The following is a 25,377-nucleotide window of genomic DNA, read 5'->3' on the forward strand; positions in this document are numbered from 1 at the left end:
CACTAATTGCAATGGTACTTAAATATTTCTGGCACAAAGATATGTTTGCTTAATACCAGTCATCTACTAAAGGTAGAGCAGGGTTGATTTAATCATGTTTCCTACTATCTTATAGTGATCTCAAACAGAACATTACCTGTTGTGTGGTATCATTTCCATAGGTTTTGGGGTACTTGAATATGAGGGTATTAAGTTGTGAAGGGCAACGGTCTATTAGAGGTACAAAGCTACTGTCTGTTATGATCTGAGCTCATGCTAGATTCAACGAACTGTACTAAGAGCTAGTAGAGGCTTATGTGTCACTATATCACAATAGAGCCAATGAGATATTTTATATTGCATATCTAAAGTGTCCCCATGAAGATCAATGGAATTGCTCTCAATTTACAAACACTGCAAGCGAGGCTTCTCCTCAAAATTTTATTTGAAATTTGTGATTTAAATTTCAGTAGCAGTTGCATTGATGCATGTTAGAGCAGCTATCCATTATTCAGACACTGAATATGCAAAGTACAGCAGCACAGGTATAGTTTTATGTGCTAATACATTTTAGCTTTAACAGATTAGTTTTGACTTGTGCCCAAAAGAGGTAGTTTGTGTAGCTTGCAGAGCACCAAGGGAAGAAATGAGCAATATAGACATTATAGCAGATGGAAGGATTCACAGCAGGTTTGGTCAGAGATTCAGTGAGCTTCTAAACACAAATTGTTATGGGATACTCAACTAATGCGAACTGGCATACCTTGTTTCATGCCAATGGATTTATGCTAATCTTCCCTACGTTCAATTTGAGCATAAGATTTAATCATTAATGGTATCAGTTATTATGCCATGTGTTAATAAAGGAATGTATCTCAGCTTCTAAAATAACTCCCCTTCATATCCCAGAAAAATAAGCTTCGTAATTCTAGGCTGTTAATATTCTTTCTTATATTTTTTTAGAGGGGGGAAAATGAGTGGCAAACTCCTTCCTCTCCACCAGCAGTGCATGCCAGGAAGATGGGAAAGTGTGTCTGCAGACAGCCCTGCAGTTGTGAGTTTCAGTGAGACTCAGAGGTAAGGATGGAGCTTTGTTACTGTAAAGAAAAGAAAGCTAATACTGAAGGCATCCTACTTTGGAAACTTGTATTTCCAGGTACAGGGTAGTGCTGACCCAGATTTCCCCGTTCCCTTTGTTTCCCTTTTGTTGCTTTTTGCAGGGTATAATCTAGCCCCTAGATATATTATTATTAGAAAAATCATTGAAGTAGTAGTGAACAGAGGAACAGGATAAAGACTGGCTTCCAACTAGATTGAAATGGTCTATGCCATTTGTCTCATCTTTGTTTTAAGACCACATTGAAAAAAGCAGGTGGGCAGTCACTAAAGATGAGCTGAGTCACCCGGCAGCTCAGCATTATGTCCACCTGCTGATGCCAAAGCTGCTCTCTTGCTGTTTTAGTTAGGTGTGAGTCTCATGATTTCATCTAACACAAACTTCATGTAGAAGAATCCCACGTCCAGCTTCTCCCCTTGAAAACCTCCCCTATGTTGGCTGACCTAAATAATGTGAATAACCATGATGAATGACACAGAAATAATAGTAGTGACATGCTAAAATGGCAGCTGTGCAGTCACATATTACTGCTACATAAGCAAAGCAAGCAACTCTATGACAATATACCTCTGTTTGTACGGTTTTCTCTGCTACATATTATTTAATTAACAGGTACTCAGTCTAGGAATGGCATTTCCGCAAGGACGAGTTTAGGTCTAAGCCTTGTGCTAGGGCCTCATCGAGCACAAAGAATTAACTTGAATGTAACCAGAGTCTGTGAAAATTCCCCTATTTTGTGGAACACTTGGGCGTCGAAGCCTAGGGGGGTTTGCCTTTTTTTTTTTTTTTTTTAATCAAAGAATGTTTTCCCCAGCAGAAACTGTAACAGGTACGTTTGCAGTTGAGGTGGATGGCAGAATGAAGTCTGCATTGTCTGTTTCTGGTCTTATTTCTGAAGCATAAAAAGATCTGTGCCTGTTAGTCTGAATTTGCACAGGAATTGAGCAGTCCTAAGTCTGAAAAGCAAAAGCATTGTTTGTACTTTATTTAAATTATTGTTTCTACTCCATAAAGGCACAGCTCTGAGAGAGTGGGGAATCGGGTACTCCCACAGTTGAGAATGTTACATAGCTCTGATGTGCTGTGCAACATCATAGTTTTTATACAATATATAAAATGAGATGGTAAGACCTGATCTATGCATAATATTTATATTCACAAAACAGCCAGCTGAGAGATACTATACATCGTAAAGTATGATTAAGCAATTTCCTTTCAGTGTCCTGTAATTGTTAATAGATTTACTTAAAATTCAAAAATCAACATACTGGCATTCAGTGGCACCATGTTTTATGATTTGATTGATTTTTATTGATAAGATAGCTGGAACAGGTCTGTTGTAGCAGTCAATGCTCCGTCCCGGTATTTAGTGCTACAGGAATGCAGTAAAGCATGCCTGCAGCCGAGCTCTCCCTATCGGTCCTTTTATTGATCTTACCACAGAGAGGTGTGTTGCAAAAACTGAAAAAGAGAATTATCATTGAAGCCCCTGGGAACTACATCTGAGAAAAGTCTGGTTAAGGCTTTTGGAGTTGCCCTACAATGCTTTCTGTGTTTATAGCTACATCTTTCTTTAAAACTTCTAGGAGGGGGGGAAACCCTGAAGAAATTTCTTTGGGGTTTATTCTCATGCGTGCTGGAATTTTTACATATGTCTGGGCTGTTTTTAAGTTTTGACCCCATGCTGAACACACTTGAAAATTGCTGTCGTATGTCACTAATACTCTACCTATCAGGGGAATATTTCGAAAGTGACAAGCAGGAGTACTGGGTCCCGTTTTCTTTCTCTTGTCCTGAAGTTAGGAAACCAGATTTTAATGTATGTGTCTAAAATTATATCAAAATCTCTGAATGAGTTTAGTTGAAATGTGCAAATGAACATACTCTGTTACACTTAGATTCTCTTAATCCTGCTGCATTTTTCTTTTATGAGTTGGAACGAATCTTACATTTTAGGAAGTCTGCTTTCTATATTCCAATCAGTCCTTTTAATATGAGACAACACTAACATGAATTGTCAAAGGCCATGCAGAATTTTGTCTTCAAGGGCTGAAATACAGTATCTGGAAGACACAGAAAAAATGCTAATAAGTATTAAATTTATTTCTCTTGAACAGCTATTTGCTTTGTTTGTGCCATATATAGTAAGTGCCTGAGCTGCTTTCATTATTTTATTATCGCTTACACCAAATCTGCTTTGCTGCGCATAGTAACATTAATTTGCTCACTTTGAGTTTGTTCTGTCGCTTGATTACAAGAGCTAGAGGAAACAGCCAGCCACTTCTTTCATCTGAGCTTTATCAATGAATGCTTAATTAGAAGATTCATTAGCATTGTTTACTCTTTGGATCAGGATTCCAAACTAGGCCACAAAATCTGATGGCAGATTGCTCCTTGCAGTTTCAAGGTTTAGTTCTTAACTCCCAGAAACAATTAAATAGATGTCTGCTTTTGTTTGATTCCAGCAATTAAACATATACAAAAAGGTTCTTGGACAACTAAGATAAAACTCCCCTACCTTGCCAGCTGCAGAGCAATGTACGTGGTTTGAAAAAGCCCGCTCAGCCCATTTTGTAAGAGATCAGTTACTCATTTGCAAAGACTCATTGCTTTGAATGGGTCTTCTGCCAATGTGAGAAGTAAGTGGTTAGACTCAAGAGATCGAGGGCCACATCAGAAGCTTATTGTAAGTTGGCACTGGGCTGTAGGCTTCACCGAAGTCCTGCCACTTAAGGCTACATGAAGATCTGAGCTTCATCTTTTTTCTTTGTCTCCCTGTGAGTGATCTTACCTGTCTTAAAGCTGTCACCTGAAAAGTGGTATTTTATGATGCCATAAAATACAAAAGAATAATTGAGATGGTTTTCAGCTAAATCAACTTCTGCTGAATTGCAATAGAAATTCCTTTCCCCCTCACCCTCCACATGATTTGGCGAGTTATAGAACACAATTCTTATTCTGTATCCATTAGTATTAACTCATTAATCTTAATGGTTCTAACATCCAGTTTACACTGGATTGTGCAAGATTGGAATCAGTCAATCGGATCTTATGGTATGTCAAAGAGCAACTGGTAGGCATATCGTGAAGGTATCCCACAGCAGTAACGTGCTGAGGTTGGAAGCAATAGAACCAATGTCTGTCTTTTACTTTGCTGGCATTTGTAACCTCTAGCATGTTTTTTCCCCCTTCCAGTGGCTTATCAAAGTCACTCCTTATATTTTTTTTATTTTTGTCTTGGAATCATTTTTCACCACATTTTAATGTTCTTCACAATGTGGTTGTAATAGTTTTCAGCCCTCAGTGTTTCTGAATTACTGTTCTTACCTGATTCTTTCTCAAAGTGATATTAAATTGAAGTGAATGCAGTTGTTTCAGCTGACTGAAAGCAGAGTGCTCTGCCTACATACCTAATATATACCACGCATAATTATTCAAATGGAATTTTCATGTCTCTAAATGCCCATTGAATCTCAAAGGAATTTGGACACATAACTCCTTTGAAAAATTACAGAGCTTGTTACAATGTTTTTGCAGAAAAAGCTGAGTTACATGCCTTGTGTCATGCATGTGTCTTTATCTGTAGGGGGAGCTGAATATGTATGCATAGAAATCTTCATTTCCCTGTGCCATTATACAGTGGTATTTTCTCCTTACGGTCTGTATTCATGCATGTTAAGCAATAGACTCAGTTAAAAGACCTGAGACATTCTCATCAGTACAGTGAACTACCTGAACATTAAGGAACAAAGACAGTGAACCTTAAGTTTGTTGTGCCCTAAAGAGTTTCTCTGGGAAACCAGCCCTGTGACTACTGCAAAGTTTTAAATGCTCAGTGAAAATAATTACGTATGTGTCATTTTGTTTGAGGGATGTCTGCTATAAGAACGTTTATTTGAGCAACTGTAGATGATAATAATAGGAGATATTTATATTCTTCATATTTTTGAAGTTGAATACTCAACATCAGCAGCAATATCTGGAGACAAGTAGCATGAATATTTCCCTGATTTTCCATTTCTGCTGACCTCATTGGCTGCACCAGCTGAAGTTAGTTCTGTTGGTGATACCGTGGGTAGAAGAGAGGAGACTGCATTTAAAATATACTTGAGAGCGTATGAAAAGCTCATAATGCACTCAGAGAGTCTGTTTCCTTCCAAAAACTTTTCAGTATGGATGACAATAAAGATAAAACGTGGGTAAAAACCAGTACTTATTTGTGGACTGCATGCACAACTAAAAAGCAGAGAGATCATCTATTTGTGGTCTGCAGGGAACATAAGCATAGTCTGAATTCCTGATTATCAGGATGTATTCTTCCTTTGATCATGGAATCTGGATGAAAAATTGAGGAATACTTTCCCTATAACTCAATTATTCTTTAAACCTTTGAGAGATTTTTCTCCTTGCTGCCTATGCAGCAATAAAATTTATGTGGGGTGTATGCAAAGCCACCTTTACTTCTCAGTGTGTGCATAATCTTCCTCCTATGCACATGTGCAAACATTTCTTAGCAAGATATAAGCATCCCATTATTTAATAGTCTGGCATATACTGCTGACCATAAAACACAGAAGGAAAGTGAGCAATAAAACTGTCTGACTGTTGTACTGCAGTGTGTTGACTGGTTAAGTTTCCCAGCAGCGAGCTGAAGTTGCTCAGCTCTGCAGTATATGAATAAAAATTACTAAACTTCTGCAGCCAGTGCACCTAATTTCCTACATCAGATCTTGCATGCATCAGATTATCGGCATTATATTTGGTTATTAAGGGTGATAGTCAAGGATTTATGCACATGTGGGATAGAATATGAAATGCAGCCCATTACTCTCGTTTTATGCTAATACAACTTAATTGAAACATTTGCAGAGGTCTGCAGGGGTTTAATCTCTGGCACTACTCCTCCTAGAGAGAAAATGGCTTTGCACCACTCTTAAGGCATAGATTAAATTATAAATTTTACACCCTGATTAAGAGGCTCTCATGGCATGTGAAAATTCAAGTGTTTTCTTGATGCTACTAATAAGGGCAGATGAAAAGTTGCCATTTTTTCTTTTTATTTGTGCATTTTTTTGAGGGAAATAGAAATATTTCACTTCTATTAAAACTGCTGTTGTTTTGCTTGTTTTGTTGTATTTGTTTTTCTTTCTTCTGAGTGTGGGGGAGTGAAAAAGGAATTGCTCGAAATTTGAATCCTGAAACTTTTGTGTCATGGGTTGATCTTGTTGTCTTTCATTGCTGAGTAATAAGAAGATTTAATTTTTCAGGGCTTGAAGTTTTGACAAGCTCCCAGGCTTCTGTCTTATGTTACTACATCTGCACAGCTATAACGTTATGTGACAGCCATTGCCTTCTATTATGAAGCCTAAAATAGTGTGGGAGACTCAACTCAGCCTGGGAATAGTCTCTGTTTTGCTGTCAGTACCAGGAGTGTGATATGTGTTTTGGGGAGCTTTGTGCAGGTACTGAGCAATGCCTTCTGCCTTTGGGCATTCTGTGTTCCCCACAACAGAAGGCAAGGCTTGGTTAGATCAGGATCTGTCATACTCACTCTTAAATTTTCTGCTGTCCTGATGATAAGCTCTTGGCCCTTCCTGTGACTAGTAGTAAAAACTTAAATGGTGAGCCTAATTTGGCTGTTCCAGGCATTTTGTTTGTATCTTCTACACGTTTGCAAAATGTTTACGTGAATAAATCTTTACTGATTCTTTTCAGTTGGCTTAATCATCATAATCATTTTTCTCTTGTTTGTTAAATAAACATTCATTAAGTCTTTTCACAATCTTACCCTCTGCCTAATCCTATTCCCGGGGTATGTTCCCTCTATACTTAATTGATGCCAATAGGAGTTTGGAGCCAGTTTCCTGGAGATCTGGACCTTAAGGACCTTCAGTTTTAGTATTTTCAGCACTTGCATTGTCATTATCTTAGACCCTTTAAAAGCCCTCAGGTTAGTAAAAACTTGCAGCATGAATTTGTCTTCTGTATAAGAGAAGCATATTCTTGAAATAACAACTTCAGAAGCACTTAAAGTCTGTAACTAGCCAGTCGCAGTTTGTTTATTTGGCATTGCCAAGAGCTGCTCAATCATTTGGTTTAGGTACTCCAAAAATCTCAAAGGGGTGTTGTGGCTGTTGAGCAGATGGTTGTAAGTGTTACCTTCTAAGTGATTGTCTGCTTCCTCTCTGATAGCAGAAATGGTGTGGGAGATTATTTATATACCTAGCTGGTCCATTGTGATTGGGATGAAATTCCTGCAGCAGCTGAAAGGAGTGCAGTTTCTAGGCCTCCACAGTTTAAAAAAAAAAAAAGGGGGGGAGGGAAGATAAATCTTTACGGGTCTGCTGATTCACAAACATGGCCATCAGAACTGACTAGAAATGGTGTTAACTTTGCTTTTCAAGGAGAATAACCTGGCCATTTATTATGAGGTAGGATAAAGCACTTGAGATGGTGCTGTAGAGAATAGCTCTGAGTAGACAGGGGATTAGGAAAGATGAGGCAGCCAGATATATCCTTTTATCTCTCATTTTTCTGCTTCTGTTGATGGAATCCATAAGAGGATGTTTGTGAAGCTATAATAAGCATATTTCAAATACTGAAGCCAAATATGAAAGGTCTGGTTTCACCTTTCAATACAGCGACCTGCACTGCAGAATAATAGAGCTGAGCAGCAGTGTAAAACCTGTTTGCAGTGAAGAGTTGTATGGGTGGATTCTGACTGCCTTCTGGTTCATGCCTCGATGCAGATGGGATAACCTTTGGGAAAGCTCTGTAACCTACAGGACATCAGTATAATGGTTATATATCCTGGAACGATGCTCCTTTTCTGGTATACAGGTATCAAAATTGTAAAATGGATGGGGAAAAAGAAATGACCAGAAGGCAAGAGATTGTAGCAAAGGGTTCTCAAGTATGTAATTCACTAAACCATCAAACCAGGAAGTTTTTTGTGGCAGTTTGAGTTGCTGTGCTTGCATCAGTTTATGTGTTAGAAATCCAGCCAAGATTATCCCTTCCAGTTCCACTCTTTGAACTGGAATTCTTGGAAATTTTAAATTTGTGAAGGATAAAACCACAGGATAAAATACTGTTAACCTCTTTGTGTTACTGCATCAAATACTGTGCCATTAAGGACAGTGTCTTGTATCTTTCTGTGGCACCTCGGAAACGGTAGGAGTAGTTCATATGCTGTCACTGTGTTTCGAGGAATAATCCTGTGTGCATTCATTTTTGTTGTATTGTTGGGAAATGTCTCCTTTATGTTCATGGGCTAAAAAGCTCTCTCATATAATGAGAAAAACAGGTCTAAGCACAGTGCATAGACACAGACCAAAACTGGTTGTAATGAGATTTAAGGAGATCTTTGTGCTTTGTGTCATCTTGGGCAAGTCAGGCACTACTGAAACGCATTTGCAGCTCCTTTGCTCTGGAAAGCAACAGCTTAGAGGCTGAGTCTCCAATGCCTCAGATCTCCAGCTAACACTTTTCCTTTCCAGCTTGTGCTTGCCTAATTACATTGCAAGTGTGTAAGAGCAGGCCCTCTCTCGGAATTTATATATATACAGTATCTATCAGACTGATGGGGCTCTACAATGTGTGGCAAGATCAATAAAAATAAATTATAGAAGTAGCGCTTCTTGATCAGTTAAGACAGCAGTTTGTCATCATAAGGAGGAATTTAAAATATTTCAGTGAAGATACTTGTACTAGCTCGAAGATGTACTTGTGCTTTTGAAGTACTGGGAAAAAGTTTTCAAGATAACTTTTTATGATTTCAGGAAAAGATACTTAGTTTGGCATGCTCAGCATGGAAAGCAGTTTCATTAATTCCTTTTAGGTTTTTTTACTTCAAGTGGCTACATGCAACTTGTTTTTCACCTTTCTTTTTCTTTTGAATGCGTCCATGAAGATAGCAAGGAGGAAATTGTCACATTACCCACAACATCTAGGGACATGTGTAAGTTTCTGTAAGGCTGGGGTGCTCCTTCTGTTGTATATATTCAAGTGATTTGTGAGCATGGCAGGGCTCTTGTTTCCACTAATCTGAGCAAAGGAGAAGTGGCACAACCTGGGTTGTTTCTGTAACTAATATGATCTTTAAATCTGGTAACATCTGAAGTTTGGGTCAAGACCAGTAAGTCTAGAGACCACGTTAAGAAAACTGATTAGATGCTATGAGTTGGCAGAATTTGTTGAAGAAGGAGAAGCCATCCTGTCAGCTTGCAGCCCTGGAAACAGCTGCTCCTGCAGCACTGCACAGCCAGTAGGAAGCAAATGCCTTTGTGGGCACAGCACAGTCAGAGAGAGGTAAAGGTGCATTTTTGGGCTGTCTCCTCAAGGTGCATGTGTGGGATAGCTGAGGGGGAGGAAAGAGAAAGGGAGGAGTTATTTCTTGTAGTAATGCAGCCTGATGAGTAAGACAGGAGGCGACCTATTGAGTTCAGTGGCCCCCGAGGTTTGATGCTGCTGTGTTCAGAGGAGAAAAAAAACCCAAACAAACGCATTGCAGATTTCATTTAGGCTGGCTGTGACAGTATAACTGCATCTAGGGCTTGCCTCGAGGGGCAGAGTTACTATCCGTATAATCTGACCTAAATCATTCCCTCCGGAGGCTTGCCACGCCTCAGAGCAACCTGCAGTGGACTGAGAAATGTTGGGCACAGTGGGAAAGGAAAAGGCTGCAGGAAGGGTTAATTCAGGATTTGCAGTTCCCTGGGGGAAGGCTGCAGTAGTTTGGTGCGACCTGTACTCCTCCAGCGCCTCCTGGAGGGAATTTTCCCCATGGAGCTGCAATTTAAGGGGACAATGGAGGGCAGAGAGGGAGCAGAAACTTTTTTTTCTGGACGTTTCAGGGAAGGAGTTTGAATCTGCCTGCATGGAGTCTAATAAGGGCCTAGGGGTGGTGTGTCAGGGATAGTAATGGGGGCAGGTGCAGCCCAAGGGAAAAATTTAAGCAAAGTTTCTCTGTGTGTCTTTAGGGGGAGGGATGGGAGACAGTAAAGGGGGATTTGACCTTTTGCAAATGGAAGAGGAGGAAGCAAACTCTCTTGCATCAGTCCTTGGCAGTGTCCTTTGCCTGTCATTGCAGGGATGTGATGGTAGGACCCTGCGCTGCCTTCCCTGTAGTGGGAATTTATGGATTGTTAGAGACTTGCTATAAGTAGAGATGGGAAGGAATAGGGAGAAGGGATTGTTTGACTAGCTGCTGTCAAGTGGAGCTTAGAGAAAGCATTACTCAATCTGCCTCTTCCCTCCTCCCACTGGGAAGCTGCTGCTTCTGCAGCAGGTCCAGTTTCTGGCAAAAGTTCAACACTGCACCAACTTTCAAAGAGAGAGGAGAAGGGAGGGAGAGAGGAGGAGAGTCCCGCATAGAGGAGGAGCTACCATGTCCCAGGCTCCCTTTGGCCAGAAGCCTAACTGCTGCAAGCAAGCAAAGAATCATAAAGAGCAGGCTTCCTCTTTCCCATTGATCAGCAATGCCTGCCTTGTCCTGGTTTTCATAAAATTAACAAGTTTGCAGTGGTCTTATTGCCTCCAGACCTCATGCCAAGAGGTAGTGTTTGTGGCTTATGTGACATAAAACTATCCCCAAAGTAGCCAAAAATGATGTAACAAAATGGGGTGATTGGGGTATCCGTGGCATCAGAACAATTTTCTTCCAGCAAAAGTGTTTTTTTTTCCCCTAAGCATTCTGAGAGAAGGGGCCGGGTAAAATTTAGTGAGGGGAGGCAGGAGAAAACAGTCCATTTACCCCTCCCCTAAAAAATCAACAATGCTCAAGAGGAAGGTGGTAAAAAAGGAATAGAAAGGTAGGATGGGAACAGATAGGAAATAAAGACAAAGCTAGCAGAACATGAGCAAATAGCTGAGGAGTAAACAAGAGTGGGCTTTGTACCAGCCGTAGGTTTCTTCTCCCTTTCTTCCTTGCAGCCTTTGACAAGCATGAACTTACAAGGCAGTGTTTGTGGACACCAAGTGCTTCTCCCCACCCAGTCCAGATTGCAGGAACTGGGCCCACTTCTGCAGTGGGAGTGGGACGAGCCCAGTTTCCCACTCCGGTCAGCACGAGGGGATGAAGTTCTCTGCCTGCCCTGGCACATTGAGCGACTCTTGGGTGACAGTCAAAAAGCATGAGATATCTTTCCCACGTGCACCTTCGTGTGCTTGTCATGTAGGAGAGCAGCTTCAATTGTGTGGGTCTGGACATGCAGTACTATTTGGCCCTTTTTTTTCCTTTTCTGTCCTATGACAGTTATTAAAGTCAGTGGTATATAACTATGTGAGAATTAGATGGGGTGCAGGAGAGGAAGAGGAATCAGCTGCTCTGCTGCTCCCAGTGAGTAGGAGGTGAATATGGCAGAGTGGGAGTTAACAGCATTTCTGCAGCTCTGAGGGAGCGTGGTGGTCTCTCTGGGTTGCAGTGGGGAGGTGGGAGTATGGCCCCAGGGAATGGGCTCCAGGGGTGCTCTGGGAAGGCAATGGCTATGGAGGGAGCTGTGGCTCTTGCAGCTATTTGCAGGGAGATTTTGGGGCAGGAGGAGACCAGCTCTCCATGGGAGGGGGTCTGGCAGGCTGCAGTCTCTCTCCTGCAGCTATTGCTTCTGGGGAAGGGCAGGCCTTGCGCTCGCAGCCGGGGAAGGGCGGTGGCTGCTGACATGCTCCCTTTTTGCCGCAGAAGGATGCTGAGTCACTCCTGCAGCGCCTGCTCCTCCTTTTGAACTTCCCAGTCTTTCCTAGTCTCCCGCAGTGAAACTGATGGAGGCAGCTCAGACTCATCGTTTCCTCTAGCCAGACTTTTCTCTCTCTTTTCTCTCGCTTGCGTTCTTGGTTTCCTTCCCTTTCTGGGTCCCAACCAAAAGAAGGCATTGCTTTAAAATTTATCACTGTAGCTACATAAGGTGATGCTGAATCTATTTCTCCTTTGGTAATGGATCTTCCTGTTCCTCTAGAGAGCAGCAATAATATTGGATGAATACAGTGAATGCTGCAGCAATTTTCTTCTTTAAAGGAGCCCTCCTGGGCATTGAATCATCAATGATTATCCATCGGGCAGACATTTCTTGGAAGAAGGGCTAGGGCGGGGGAAACATGATTTTTTTTTGTGTGTGTTTTGCTGTGATAGGCAGCAATAAAGCATGCTGCACCGCTACTTTCTGCTGCCTGCTGTACAAGCTATTCCTTTAACCTCTTTTTCCTCAGGGATTGCTGCAGAACACCTCAGTAAAACTCTCAAAAAATCGCCCAGCATACACGTTTTGGGAGGATGCTCTGCAGGTAAATCGGAAGGTGAAAGATTAATCTCAGTGCAGGACAGTGCTTGTTTCACAGAGGCAGGGGCTTGGGGAGAAACGGGTGCAGACTGAACACTGACGGCTGACACAGAAAAAAAACCTTCCATCAACAGTTCACCGTTTGTCCTTTCCAAGCATTAGTGGCACTTAACAGCTGCAATACCAGATAGGAATTTATTAAATAAAGGGTCCTGGTTTCCTAAAAATCAAAATACTCGTTTGAGCAAGCTTTCTTGTCAGTGGATGATGATTTGTTGCTTCATGCCTTACAGCTCTGTATTATTATATCCTATAATCTTACTTCCTTTGTATTATTACAGAGATTTTAGCACTGCATTTTATTTAAGATTAGCTCATACTTCCTATTTTAAAATCCTGTTTTCATTTGTTCAGAACTTCTATATTTAATATTAAAAACAAAACCAAACCTAATTTTTGCTTTAGAAGGTCTTCTGTCCTCCCACATTTTAAAGCAAGGTCTTGAAATTTAATAAAGATGGGCATTATTGCAGGCATATCTTATTTTGTTGTGATGCGTTACGATGAAGTCTTTTAATTAAGTGATCATGCACAGTTTTTTTCCAGAACACTTGTGAATTTATATAGTAAACTAAACTTTACATATTAATATACTTTTTTTACCCTTTTCCTGTATTGTTTAACCCCATGTACAGTACATTATAGTATGCAATCCAAATTCTGCAGGGAATACCTTTAGTTTTTATATGAGTTTTTTTCCTATGGTGATTATGCTGCAATTAATTCTAAAATGCCTAAAATAGTGAAATATATTCAAGAAGAAACATTTTACCATTTAACAAACCATTGCAAGCCATCTCCTTCTCCAAGTTTTAGGACCAAGCAAGGCCATTTGTGGCCAGTCCCACAATAAATCTGGCTCATTGGCTCTTCCTGGCCTGAAATCTAACTATAGGCTTATAAATAGCCATGAGCCCAGCAGGGTACACTAGCTACACACGAAAAAATCTTTATCATTAGTCCCTGCTGCTTCTTACTCTAGCATTTATTTTAGCCCAGTGGCCACTGCTAGCCACAAATCTCAATCAAGGCAGCTGTCCTTGGTACAGACCTGCTCTAAATCTCATTGAGTCCTAATCCTAATTTGTTTGGGAACATGACTTTTGGGGAGAATTTGCTAGAAGGGGAAGAACTTGAAAACTTGTTTCTGAGCTCTGAAATTCTGGCTTCTCATGAGCTGCTGGTCAGATGCAGGAAAAACCTTTTCCTCTTTCTCAGCCTGTGTTCCAGAATCTGCTCGCATACTTATTGTTTCCTTTTCAAATCTGTTTTTAGCTCAGCCATTCCTAGCTGCATGTTTTTAGGATGCAGATGTTACATAATGAATAAGTTATTTTTCCGGTAGAAAAGACAAGAGTGTTAGAGTGGAGGCTTGGAATTTTTTGTCAAGTCCTGCAATTTTCATAAGACTATTTATATAGACAGAAGTATCTATCTGTCTGCCTGTGACATCAGTTACATCAGGCTTCAAGATTTCATTTGAATAGCTTTAAGGGGATTACTCAAGTTAATAAGGAGTGTGTGTAGGAAGACTGGCGGTCTTCCCTTCTCTGTGTGTCTCTGTCTTCCTCCCACACTTACCATCAAAGTCTCTGAGCCTAGTAAACTGCTTTAAAACGTTTGGAATGGATGCGTATGAATCTTCCCTGGTAGCTAATGGGCAGATTGTTCCTAATGCACTTGTGTAGCTACAAAAGGAGTATTAGAGACCAGGCTCTTGAAATAGAATAGCTTATCAAAGAAATAGAATTAAAGGATGGAGGAGAATAAAGGGGAGAGGAAGCATCAAGGTTTTTCCAGCGATTTAATTTCAATGTGTGTTTCTATATGTTTGATTGACTAATAATAGAGTAAAACATTGTCTTATTTTGGAGCTTTTAATCTACAGATCTCAAGATGCATCACAAATACTAATCAGTTAGCTTCAAAGGAGATTTGGATTGTCCTAGCTAAATATTTGTTAAAGAGCATTGAAGTGGTACTGGCAATGTTTTCTAAAGATGGTCCTATTGCATTTGGTCATAATAAAGACCACAGTCACCTAATGGCTTCTCATGAGTTGCTTCAAAATTGCACCACTGCAAAGTGAAACCAAAATGACGATGTTTTTGTTATTGTCTTATGTTAATACATTTGATTATTGATTCTGGTTAAGAATCTGATCAGTGTCTTTCTGAATGGAAAATACTAGCTGTGTCTTTCCTGCAGTCTATCAACATTTGGAATCATTATATGCAAAATGAAAACTCTTATTTCCCCAGGCTAGTACACCAGATATGTAAACCCATCCCATTAAAGGAGTAATTTACTTAACAAGGCACAAAATTGGCTTGCCATCCCATGAATAATTGGAATAAATATCTGCCATCTGAGCCCTTGCTGCAGCCATTAATACAGATTGAGATTTGCAAGGTTTGGCTGGACTGTGTGTTAAAAGTGCTCACACATGCAGACTAAACTGCCTTGTGGGCTGGGAAATTACAGATGGGTCCCATCAAAACCCCTGAACATGCGCTTGTATGGCAAAGCCGGCAGACGTCAACAGGGGGTGAGCAGGCGGTAGAACAGGCCATGTTTATTCCAGCCTCTATCCGCCCAGCTTTGAAAAAGCTTTATATTCTATGTGCGTAACATCATTTGTTGTGGAACAATATATATATGATCAAGTGTGTGTAGGAATATGTGTACCATTTAACATCCTGACCTTCACACTTTATGGGATCAGAGGTCTGGAAGTGGGACAAGAATGTAGAAATGATAACTTTTCATTACACAAATCTTTAATTTTAATAATAAAAACTAGCTCTGTTTTCCATAAATCATAAATCCATTATTATGGTCAGGAAGGAAAGGGAATACAAAATTTATTTGAGGTATGGCTTGCTCCCACCCTAGCTCTTTATCAGAATAATATTGCCTAGCTTAGCGCCATAAAATGTTTAGCGCACAGACCTAAGTAACATTTAACCCATGTCTGGGTTACTTTACCCTGTGAAGCACTTATCTCCCCATCTGGCACCACTTCAACCCACCCACCAGAGACCCACTCTCTAGGAACTGTTTAAAAATGATCCACCACTTGTGTTTGGATCTGACAGGTCTAATTACAGTGCTCCATCTGTATGAGAAAGTACAGAAGAGCAATTGAGAAGAGTCAGAGAGGTGCTGGGATTCAGATTGGATCCCAGATGTTTTGTGTGTGAACGCGTGATACAGGTTATCAATCGGGGAGTTTATAAATGGGCATCAGGAGGCACATGGTGATTGAATGTAATTACTTCATTAGAAAGAAAGGAGGCATGAACTAACAATGCAAAGTTAGGGGTCTGTCTATCAGCATGTTAAACAACATTCATTTATTAACGTCTAAGGGTATCTATACATTATCAATATGACATTGTCTGTTATTACCTGCTGCCTTGCTCGGGGATAAAATTTGAATCTATGAGCTTCAGAGCCAAAGATGTCAATGTAAGTAGTTCACGGTAATGAACTTGGTCCCAAGGCTGGTGTTACCAAAATTTCTTTCTGTTGATCAGGCACTCGACGAACAGGCAGTTTTACAAGTTTGAGTAGTGAGACCAAATCTTCACCCGTCCTCCTCAGAAAATCCAAGCATGAACCGTTGTTTTAGAAATAGCAGTAGTATTATATAGGGAAGCTTTCCAGACAGTAGCACACACCACCACCCCCCCCCCAGGGACATAAGCATTGCTGCTAGACCTCATGACACAGACACGAGCGGAGTCTGACAGACACTTGTACATCAGTTTTCACAGAAGTTGAGCATTCACTTGGGACTTTGGCTAAATCTTTCAATTTACTATTGTCAAGGCAATAACTAAATACAAAGACAGAGACACAGCATGATTGGTTTTGTTTCAGACAGGTTGCCTTCCATCATGAGATCATTCCAATCTCAGCGTTTTTCAAGATCTAGCACTTATAAGTCACATCACTGGGCTAATACTGCATCTAAGAAGATAGGTAAGTGCTACAGCTTTGCTGCTTTTCTTGGTAACATACTGTGAATTACTTATGCCAACTCTTTGTTGTCCTGGAGGCTTTGATGAAGGGAAAAAAACTGCATGAGTATGCAGCTTCACTTACAGACCACAGTAAAATGGTTTACAAAACCGTGCCTCAGCAGGTAGTAGAGTTCATTACAAGTTGTTGTAACAATAGGCTGACCAACTACATGGGTGTCATGTATTAGATGAAATTGTAGCAAGAGGAAATATGCTGGATCCTACATAGAGGATCTGTTATTACCTGGGTATGACAAATACATTTTTCTTATCTCTGTGAATCTGGTGTTACATTGGCAGTATAGCTTGGAAAAACTGTCATGCACATCCCAATTTAAAGAGATATGTAAGCATGAGCCTGACTTGAGAAAATAATGTAAAACTGTTAATGAACACTTTTCATCAGAGCATGAACCAACTGGCTCCCATTTCTGTAGTACCTGAACTTCACAAAACTTCAGTGCACATATCCTCTGTACACGTCTCTAATGGCATAACACTCCCTGTTTGGCACTTGGGAATGGCACACATATGTATGGATTTTCAAAGAGAGTTAGTCATGTAACACGCTTTTATGCATTCCTGTGAGTCCCACAATGCATCATTTAGCAATTTTGTACTCCTAAATGTCTTTGTAGTAATGGCTGTAAGTGATTTTTCTGAGGATGTCCATGGGACAGCAGGAACGTGAATTTGGTTACATTGTTACCCCAGAAATACCCTGTTCTTGTGATGCATAACTAATGGTTCTAATAAAAAATGAGAGAAGACAAATGAGTGCATAGCTGCATTTGTTGCAGAGACAAGGTAAGTGCATTTAACATTTTATATATGGTATTATAGTGAAAGGTAGGTGTTGTCTTGTCCATTACCCCAAATTCTGCACCTCTTTGCTTATGCACTTTATTACTGCCTAAAACAATAGCCCATAATAAAGTAGGTTGCTGAAGAGCATGTAGATTCTATTACGTGTGCAGCTGCTGCAACATTTTTAATTCAATTTGTTAAGGGATATAGACATCAGCTCTATTAAATTATCTGCCTATGAGAAATGCGGGATAGGAGGGAACATTAGCAAATGCCATATGCTAACCTCAGCCTTGTCCGCACCATAATATAAGTTATGAACAAAGGCATATTCCCATTTGTAGTTACCTCATATGAAAGAGACTTATAGGGTCATCACATCCCATTGTTCATGCAGACTAAGGGATGAGGTTTGGGCAAGGGAAAGAGGACACAGACAGATGCAAAGCTGTGTGATGGATATGCCTGATTACAGCATGAACAATAGCTGAGGAGAGAGGATCATGCTGAGCTTGCTGCTGTGAATTTACTCAAAATTTAATGAGCCCAATCTGCCACCTTTGCATCCAGCAGGAATTTTGCCATTGATTGGAAAGACAGCAGAATAAGCCCGAGATCAGACATGGGGTAATGTCATTAGTGCACAGTTTTGCTGCTTTCTTTTTAAGAGATACAGAGTCACTGGTAACAACACTTGCACATGCTCTTGTCACTACTTTCCAGAAAGGCAAGCTAGGGTTACAACATTTTGTCCTCTGCTCTAAGATGACTGATGTATGGTTACACCTTGAGAAATACACATCAGATGTCATGATATTCAGTTTGCTTCTCCCACGTAGTGGCCTAATTACTAGTCTACCTTTCTTCCCAGAGAGTAAAATATAATCAAAGGGTTCAGAGGCTGCTCTAATTAGTCCTTACCTTCCAAAAGCTGGGAATAAAATCTTTTTTTTTTTTTTTTTTTTTTTTTTTTTTAACCAGCAGACCCCTGTTCTATCTATTTGGTTATAATGTTTCCTTCAAAAGTTTTTTTTATTGGGGTGTTTCAGTCTAGTTTAGACTACTTCAGATCACCTTACCTGCTTTTATTTTAAGAGGTATTCAGTATCTCACGTTATGGTTTCCTGGCTTAGGACTAGACTTTAGTGTACCTCCATAGTATAATAACATATAATGTCAAGAAGGAAGCTGTCTAGAACATAATTACTTGCAGTCTTTCTAGTAACTTGGAGTCATAGGTAAGGTTACATTTCATTCTAGGTAGTCATGAAGGCCAATCTGATTAGTAGTGTTTGTGCACAGAAGTTGTCTTTGATATTAGATTCTTGCTGCTTTTCCCCTATCAATTTATTGCCAGTGTTCATTGATTAAATGTGCTGCTCCAGGCACAAATAAATAAATAAATAGAACAATGTCCTGTAGTCCTGCAGCTAATCAATGGGCTGGTTTTTAAAAGTGTGCAGATCACATTACAAGGGCAACTTCTATTGCAGGTTCAGCAGATGTGACTGCAAGCTGTGATTTTTGCATGCAAATGTGATTTAAAAATAAAACAGTGTCTCCCTGCCTCTCAGCTCTCTGGTTTCAAAAATGGCCTGTTCCCTCAAATGCTAGAATGCATTTGTTTAAATACCGTTTTATGTGATGAGGCTAGCACAACCAGAAATCTGTTTCAGCTTTTCTTACTATTCTGTTCTTTGCACAAGGCACAAAGAATTCCACATCAGGAAAGCCTACTTTATTCAGTCTTCATTGGTCAATATCATTGGACACAGTGCCCGAATATATACTGGCAAAGCAATTAACTCTCATTATTTTGCCTGCTTCCCATCCTGAAGGGACTAGGTGGAAGCAGTGTTGACTCAGTGCAGTTGTAGTGGAGATGAGCAGTGAATCTTTTAACATGCCGTAATTGTGATTTCTTTCCTTTCATTTGATGTGCAAAAGTGTACATTTTATTTTTGTCAATATGGCTCTCTTGTCACTTATTGACATTTTTATGTGTGGCACTTTGACATTCTAATACTATTCTTAAGGGTCCTTCTGATGTTAAGGTGATACTAAAGAGCTGAGAATGAAATAAACAGATTTGTGAAAGTTTTGTAGGAGGAACTGTATAAGCACAGATTCCCACAGAGTCAATGTTTTAAATTGATAAGGTGAGTAAATAATGGAAGAAGCTTTGCCCAAAATGGCACAGTGCAGTAAGGAAGACCAATCTGAACCTGGCTGTTATTTTCAGTTATCCATTGACTGATGCGACTGTCCCTCCTTACAATCCCACGTAATAATGTAGTATCCATATAAGAAAGCAGGCTCCAGCGCTGACCATGGATGTTTAACTCCATCTTTATCAGCACTATGTGCTAATATATTACTATATCCTGAAGTGGCTAAAGAAAGTGGGACTCCTTTTTATTGATTTCTATGGACTTTTAATTAGGTCCTCATACAAACCTGCCTTAATCTATTAAGAGTTACTGGGATCTTTGTCAACAATTCCAATCAATTCAGAAAAGTTTTTATGCCAGTCAGCAGGAGTCTTGCTATGGAATGGGGGACATCTCTGTGCGTGTCCATCCTCCTATGGAAGGGTCATAAATGCTTATAAAACTTTGATCTGTCATTCGAGTGCTTGTAGGTCAGTAACAGCAGTGGCTGGGGTCCACAGACATTAACTAACCTTGTGTTCTAAATATTGGTTTATTAAATACTGGGTTTCAGTGCTCAATGATGCTTATTTCTGCATACCTAAGTGTCCTTACTCTCTTTTCCATAGCTAACACTTCCTAGATTTTACTCTTTCACATTTATAACAAATCTGTTCTTTTGAAATGCAAATCAGTGGCAGAAACTGTTGTGTGCAGAGAACTCTGAGTAGAGTCTGTAGCTGTGATGAATCTTTATTTTAATAACAGGTGGGTTAACAAACATGAAAGGAAAAGCTTTTTGAGGAAGAGAGGCTTGTCTCTTTCTTACCAGACTGCTAATATACTCATTCTCAACTACAACTGCTTTGAACCATTATGTTCCAGTATACACTACGTTTCAGCCTGAACTCTTTATAGATCCCGTGTTTTGTAAGGGAAGTGGATATCTGACCACAGGATCACTGTAAGGTTATAAAATGTTACATGAAAAATCAAGAATCATCCTATAGGATTTAAATTTTTAGTACCAAGTCGCCATGGGCCAAATCCTGCTTACTTTACTTCTATTTTAGCCAAAGGGTGTTTCGTAAGGATAGGTTCAAGAGGGATTTGGCCTTGCGTCTTTTACAAGATCATTTTTATCTAGCCTAGCTGTGGCATGTCTGCAGGAGTGCCAGTGTCTGTGACTTTTCTAGAGATCAGCGGTGACAGCAGAACATGACACCATTGTGCGTTGGCAGATAACAGCAAACAAATTGACCTTATGTATCGTGCATGTCAATAAACCAAGCAACTCTATTCTTTTGAAAATAACTGCTGTCTCTGCTGTCTCTTTCTCTATTTCCCACTTTCTGTTTTCTCCCTGCCCCCCCCCCCTTTTTTTTTTCAGTAGGTAGAACCAATGGTGTGTAATGTAGACATTTCAATTTTGGTTTAGATGTTCTTCATGTACCAAGCTACAAATCTTCCAGTTTTGGGTGCTTATTCTGAGGACGAGAAGCCAAGGACTGCTGCATGTTATTACAGGTTCCGAGACCACTAGCCTGTTAGTAGTTTAGTATATCACCTAACCTTGGGGTATCTTGGAGCAGAATCCTTTGCCTTTAGATGTCCTTTATTCCCCTAAAAAAGACTTACGCAAAAGAGGATGACTTATTTTGGCAATGCAGATTCACTCTTTTTCTACCACATTCTGTTTCATGATACACTCCTCTCTGTACCAGTCACCTCAGTGTACTACCTGACTTCTTCCTGAACAGTTCCCATTTTAAATTGAATTGCATAATGTCATGCAGTTTCTTTGGGATTTGTTGTTTTCCTTTTAGAACAAGGATAAGTAAAGAAAAGGCTAAAATGCCTAAGAGCCTGAATATCTGAGACTTCAGGCGTTGAGCGTTGAAAGGCATCTACAACATAATTCAGAAAATACTAGGCAGGCAACATACCCAGTGAGTAGGACCAGGGGTATCTGGACTCTTTTCTTTAATGCCAGTACCTTTCTGCTTCTTGCTAGCATGATTTACAGTGCCTTAAATGAATTAGTACCTGAGCTTCACTGGTCTTGAAAGAACACCTATGCATCATCTTGCTTTGACAGAGCAGCTAATCACATCCAGGAGAATTAGCAGGCACCTAGCCATAAATTCTGGCATTTAAACTTTAGGTAAGGATTGGAGGTGAAAAACTGGGTTGGGAGCCAAGTAGATGCTGTAGCTTGCAATATACATCCTAGGCATTTGGGCAGAAATCTGGAAATCACAAGGTCAAAGTGTGCAGAAGTTGTTTTTAACTCAGATGATCAATAATTCCTGCCTTAATCACCTGTTTGCACTCCCAGAGCTTACTAAAGTAACCAGAAATATTGATCTCTAGGTCTCTTTTCCTCCAAACATTAGGTCTGTGTTCAGATAGACCTCTTTCCCATTCAGCTTTCTGTTGAAGTGACCAGAATTTCCAGTGGTCAACGCCACAACGTTCTCATACTGACTGCCCAGAGGTGAATTATCTAGTAATGGAAGCCAGCTTTTCAAATATTCAGTCAACAACTGAAATGGAACAAAATAAGGGTCTCAAGCAGAGCATCTTTAGCCAGCAGAGGTTAAGGATGCTATTTTTATAGTGTTAACAGTAGGAAGAAACCTATTTCTAGTCCAGTTAGCTCTGTCTAGCCCTGTCTAGAGGGGCAGCACCAGTAATAGAGAGTCTTTGAGGAAGGTAAAAAAAAAACAAAATGAAAGAAACATAACCTTATCTCTGCTTTCTTCTCATAAATCACTAAAGGCAATAACATGTGTCATCAGCTGCAGTGAATTAGGAAAGCTCTACAGAAATCCTACTTATACCAGCTTGAAGTTCTGGGACAAAACACAGGTTCTGCACCATAAGTTTATTATATCAGTCAGTACCAAATAACTCCCTGCAAGCATCCTTGAACTCTGAATTAGTTTGGACCTTGATTTTTCTGTCTGTAAATTGTAAAGGATCTATACATGCAACAGTAAATATATTGCAAGTGTTTGAGTATTCAAAGAACCCTCTGCTATTTTTCCTTACTATTCCACCCTACAACATCAAGTCCTACGTCCAGTAGTCTTTATTACTAGACAAGGCATTTGTTTTCATTAGCACAATTATTGGGAAACCTATCTCTAAATACAGGTATAAAAATTGTACAACAGTCTTACATGACATGGACTGCATTGAATCTCTTTCGTATATATATATATGTGTGTGTCTTTATACCCACTAGTGATTCCACTGGCTTGAATTGCTAAATTACCTGAGTGTAAAAGGAGAATCAGACCCGCCTGCTAAACGGAAACCACTGTACTTAATTTTCATTCTGACTGATGTGAGAAGGATTCAGTGCTTCAGCTGTCAGCAGTGAGACAGTAGATACCACCCTTGGAGCTGCTACAAACAAGCAAGAGCACTGAAATGCTACTGACAGATTTTTATTTCTGTTAATGGGAGGTTTAGGCATTGATGTGAATACAAAAGAGCATGGTTTTCCCCATTAGGTACGTGTGCTTGGCTTATGCGTAAGGGCTCAATGTCACTCTTGTTTGCGTTTTCACAGGGCATCTGTTTTTCATCTTTCCTCTGTAACTGGACACTTTATGAAAGGAACGTGTCACTGCTTTCCTCCACACTGTACTACATTTTGTCTTGATTTTCTTTTCTTTCCTGCGGCCTCAGCCAATTAGACTGTTAACATAGTTATTTGTGGTGAAGGAAGGCAGAAATCTAGGCTCTGAAACAGAACAGTGAGCCGTATGATTCTGCAGCGCATCCCTCCTATCCATACTGCATAGTCATTAATAAAGTCCCATAGGTTTCTCGCCGCGTGCTTTCAGGCTCAGAATCTGGGCTGCCCTTCACAGGGGAGTAAGGATAATGCTGGTTTGGCTCTTCCCAAATTCAAATAGGTCTAACCTCTGGGACTGCTCTAATTTATTGTCTACAGCAGCTCTCTTGCAAGCCAGTGACAGACAACCTGGAATAGGTGAACTATAAAATATTTTGTCTGGGTTTCCTCAGATCCTTGCACAGTAGCTTTATTCAAGGGCAAGGAAGAACAGCAATCAAAGATAAATATTTGTGTGTAATAGATTGATTTGTTTAGTAATCTGATGCAGACAAAATTTTGATCTTGGAAAGAAATTCAGGTCAGTTGTGAAATTAAAAGTCAAAGGCATTTCTTTAGAAAATGCTTCTCTGCTTTACCTTCAGCAAACTTCCACTTTTCCTTCATTCTTCTGCCTGAAACTGCTTACTGAAGTTGACCTGGATTTACAAATAGCTGATTTTTCATCAAAAGTTTAATTAAAGCCTGTAACAGAATTTGTGTGGAACCTGTGCCTCAGTTTACCATGTAACCCTGATGGGTTTGGGAAATTGCACTGTCATGCTTGCCTTGTGTTGGATCTTTGCAGCGCAGCTCCAGGAATTAAGATTCTCAGGCATTTGCAAACCCTCTTCTCTGCGGCAAGCGTTTCCTATATGAAAAACAACAAACCAAACCATTCCTTAAACACATACAGGCACATACATATTGAAACTTTGTTTTGAGGGAAGAGGGCATCTCTAGTGAACACAGATCACTTACGTCCTAAATTTCTAGCTTAAATGCTGCACAATTTGATGCCGGCTTTTTTGAGGTGGTTTGCTCTAAAAAGGGTTAAGCTTTGTGTTTGTCGACAGCATTGCAGCAAAGGGGATGAAGTAAGCTTGAAGGGCAGAAATGATGTACTGCATCTTTAATAGGGTGTGTCCAATCCACTTGCTGCAGTCTCTGCTGCAGTGAGGTTTAAATTGGGCTCTGACTGTCTGTCTTGTTACCCCTCCTTATTTAATGATAATTGGAGATAGTCATCATACTCAGACACAGTGCCAGTATGGCTGTTGATCCGAAACCGACAATTAGCCCATGAAGGATGGGAAACTTTGTACAGCACCTATCCCCAGCTTAGTCACCCACGACTTGGCTTAGTCCAGAAAAACTTTGTCACTTATTCTGTGCTGTAGCGAGTTAAAAGGTTCTCTTGTATATAAAAAGGAGCTAGCCAGAGATTTCAGCACTCCCTAGCAGGTTACCCTGTTAGTAACTTCACATAGTCATCAAACGTTTTCTGCAGCAGTTGCTGAATGTTGCTGAATCAATTTGGCACTTACAAGAAGGAGATTATTAGGCAGTTGAGTTTCCTTGAGATTTTTAACAGTCCCTTAAACTCATTTTACATATGGTCATAAAAGATGCTGGCTTTTAAAAGTACTGAGAAGCAGTTTTTAGAGGATTGAAAGACAGAAGTGATTTTGAAGTTGTACACTGCCTTCACAACTGCAGTGCTAGCTACACTGTGCTGGGCAGGCACTGATGGCGTGTTGGTTGAGCTATGCAAAGCTTTCCATAGTCTCCTAAGTGCTTGTTCTCTCTGTTTAAAAACATCCATCCCTAACAGAAATATGATATTTAAATCTTGTGAATTTGTGTATTACAAACTTGATAGTGTTTGCAGTTATTGTTATGTAAAAAGAAGACACTTGCTTAGTCTACCTCGTAATTTATTACTGCTGTGCCACAAAGTGCTGCTATAAGCGTTCCAATGTCATAGAATCATAGAATGGTTTAGGTTGGAAGGGACCTTAAAGATTATGTAGTTCAACCCCCGTGCCGTGGGCAGGGACACCAAATGTACTTGCTGTTTCATGCTTAAATCTCATCCTTTTTTAATTGAGATTTTGATCATAATATGCATCCAAGATTTGATCTTTCTTCTAAGAAACTGAAGAAGTGGCAGATATTTTGTTAACCTAAATACAAAAGTAATATTTAACCAAATCAAAATTGTAACTTAGGATACTGGTTTAATAGCAACTTTCACATTCTTACAGATCCATGCTGCTAGCTCATTTGTATGCGTGGGCTCCTGTAGAATATGTGGAATCCAGATCAAACCGAT

Source organism: Vanellus vanellus (assembly GCF_965231255.1).
Source record: "Vanellus vanellus genome assembly, chromosome: 26".
Lineage (NCBI taxonomy): Eukaryota > Metazoa > Chordata > Aves > Charadriiformes > Charadriidae > Vanellus > Vanellus vanellus.